The sequence below is a fragment of the Kogia breviceps genome, chromosome 4 (assembly GCF_026419965.1).
Source record: "Kogia breviceps isolate mKogBre1 chromosome 4, mKogBre1 haplotype 1, whole genome shotgun sequence".
Lineage (NCBI taxonomy): Eukaryota > Metazoa > Chordata > Mammalia > Artiodactyla > Physeteridae > Kogia > Kogia breviceps.
The window spans coordinates 20,515,219-20,517,968 of NC_081313.1; the positions used below are offsets into that span (position 1 = coordinate 20,515,219).

Sequence of the window (2,750 nt, forward strand, 5' to 3'; positions counted from 1 at the left end):
ATAACTTTATTCTGATTCTAAATGGAAAGAAATGGGAATGACAGTAACAAACAAGATTCCACCACTGAATAGTGTGATGTGACTGCAGCAGTCTTATATTTGAAACTCAAGGAGGAAATAACTGTGTTCCAAAATACCTAAATATGCAGGTCCAAAAAAATAAATGTTTTTTTTTTTCTTTTTTTTTAACTGCAACATTCACTCCAAAGCCCATTCATCTACTTCAGCATCCCAAAGATTAAGCACATGCTCTGCTTAGCTATATAATGAAGAGGCAAACACGCTGTACCACTGACATCACAGGACAGTTGCCTATAAAACTAGACTTCTGACGCTGGGCTCCAGCTTCACTTTCTCACAGGTCATCATCTTCATCTGGGAGGGCAGTTGTCTGAGCAACCTCTAGATCATGCTTGTACTGTGCTGCCAATGCTGGGTCCATGACCACCTCTGGCGGGGCAAAAGCAGGCATGGTGACAAACACCAAGTTAGGGTCTCCGATCAGTTTTCTAGCAAGCCAGAGGAAGCTTTTCAAAGTTGTAGTTACTTTTGGCAGAAATGTCATAGTACTGAAGATTCTTCTTTCGGTGGAAGACAATTGACTTTGCCTTAACCTTTCTGTCCTTAATATCCACTTTGTTGCCACACAACACGATTGGGGATGTGATCTCTAAGCCAGGTCTATGCCAGTTAGGCACATTCTTGTAAGTAACTCTCTATGTTACATAAAACTTTATAATGGCACACTGAGCTTGGATATAATAGCCATCTCTCAATCCACCAAATTTCTCCTGACCAGCTGTATCCCGTACACTGAGCTTAATAGGTCATCTGTTGGTATGGAACACAAGGGGATGGACCTCAACAGCCAAGGTAGCTACATACTTCTAAAATTCACCAGTCAGATGACGTTTCACAAATGTAATTTTACCAGTACCACCATCCCCAACCAATACATGTTTGAACTGAACTTGGGGTTCTACTTGGGCAGCCATGGTGATGCCACTTCCAGAAGCATCCCTGCGCCTGTCTGACTGAGGGCTCCATTTGCTTAGTTTTTAAAATGTATTTGTCCAAAGTTGCGCATCATATTATTTTACATGATTTTATTACCTTTCATATTTGTGGCTATATGTTACATTATTTCATCTTTTTAGTCATAGGCAGGCACTGGTATCATACATTAAAAACAGACAAATATTTATTTGTCAGGTTATATTTTCATTGTTATATTAATTTTATATATTTGAATGCAGTGAATATTTTAATATCCAAAAAGGAGAAAAATATCTAAACGAAAATATGAACTCCAAGTAAACAGCATTTATCTAACACAAACAACAAATAGTATATAAACAAAGAAAAGAAACCTAGGTTCTAAACCTAGATATCTATGACCTTGAGTAATTTACTTAATTTTCTACGTGACTTACATAATGCTTGTTATTACAAACTGGATCTCAGTAATATCACTCTAAATATGAAAGTGTTCCCTGGGTAGGTGTGTGTGTGTGTGTGTGTGTGTGTGTGTGTGTGTGTGTGTGTGTGTGTGGTGTGTGTGTGTGGTGTGTGTGTGTGTGGTGTGTGGTGTGAGTGCACATGCATGCACATGTGCGTGTGCTCATATTTTACAAACTAAAAACTACTCAGAATAAACAATAATGTAAAATGGAGAATTAGGCTTTTTATCTATTACAGCCATTGGTTTTGTCAAATGTATACCAAAATCCTTCAGAGGTGTAACACATTTTTCCCCCTTAATAAGAGGTTTTTATACCCAAGTATCCAAATCTCATTAACTTTATCAATATGACCATGGGTACATCCTCACTGGGAAAAACTTCCTAGAATTTTCCCATTTTACTAACACTGTACATTGTCTTATTTGATTAAATAATTTAAATCGAATGAAGGATTCCAAGGAGCTCTTTTTTGGCAAAGAAAAAATATTTAACCCTGTAATGAGTGGCAGATACCAATCTTTGTTAAACTTTGAATTTAATTTCTCAAGTATAATTCTCTTTGAATGGCACTGTACTTATGAAGTGTCCAAACCCTTCTTGCAAATTATACATTAATGACAAGGATGCATTTTTTATTGTTCAATTTTCCTCTAATACAGAAAAGTCATTCAAATAAAAATTAAAAATAAATGGATACAATTAAGTAATCTTATCTGTCTTTAATACTCTAGGTATACTGTATTCTATAGGACCATTGATACAGAGATATTGATAATATCTCAAACACTATTTATTACTGTCTGAAACAATCACTATTTTTTACGGTTCAAATCAGTCCTGATCTATTTTATAATAAATCAAAATAGGACCAAGGCATACATGACGTCACCAAATATTATTTCATCTACAAAATGAGGATAATTTTAACAACATGAACATTCTTAAAGGTTTTTTGGAAATAGTTCATACACATTATAAACCTGTGATGCCTAATAGGTATCTTTATGCTTTACACTATTTATTATTATTATATTAAAAAGAATGGGCATGGCAAGAATGGTTATTGTTCAGTCTGAAATGATAGAACACATTTAAAAATCTTTTTCTTTAACTCATATTATTTATTGATTGATTATTATTATTATTTTTAACATCTTTATTGGAGTATAATTGCTTTACAATGGTGTGTTAGTTTCTGCTGTATAACAAAGTGAATCATCTATAGGTATACATATATCCCCATATCCCCTCTCTCTTGCATCTCCCTCCCACCCTCCCTATCCCACC

The 2,750-nt window shown here is 34.9% G+C and overlaps 1 pseudogene; it reads right to left on the minus strand.

Moving 5' to 3' along the window:
- Nucleotides 1-355: 355 nt before the first annotated feature.
- LOC131754875 (GTP-binding nuclear protein Ran-like) lies at nucleotides 356-1,034 on the minus strand (annotated as a pseudogene).
- Nucleotides 1,035-2,750: the final 1,716 nt, after the last annotated feature.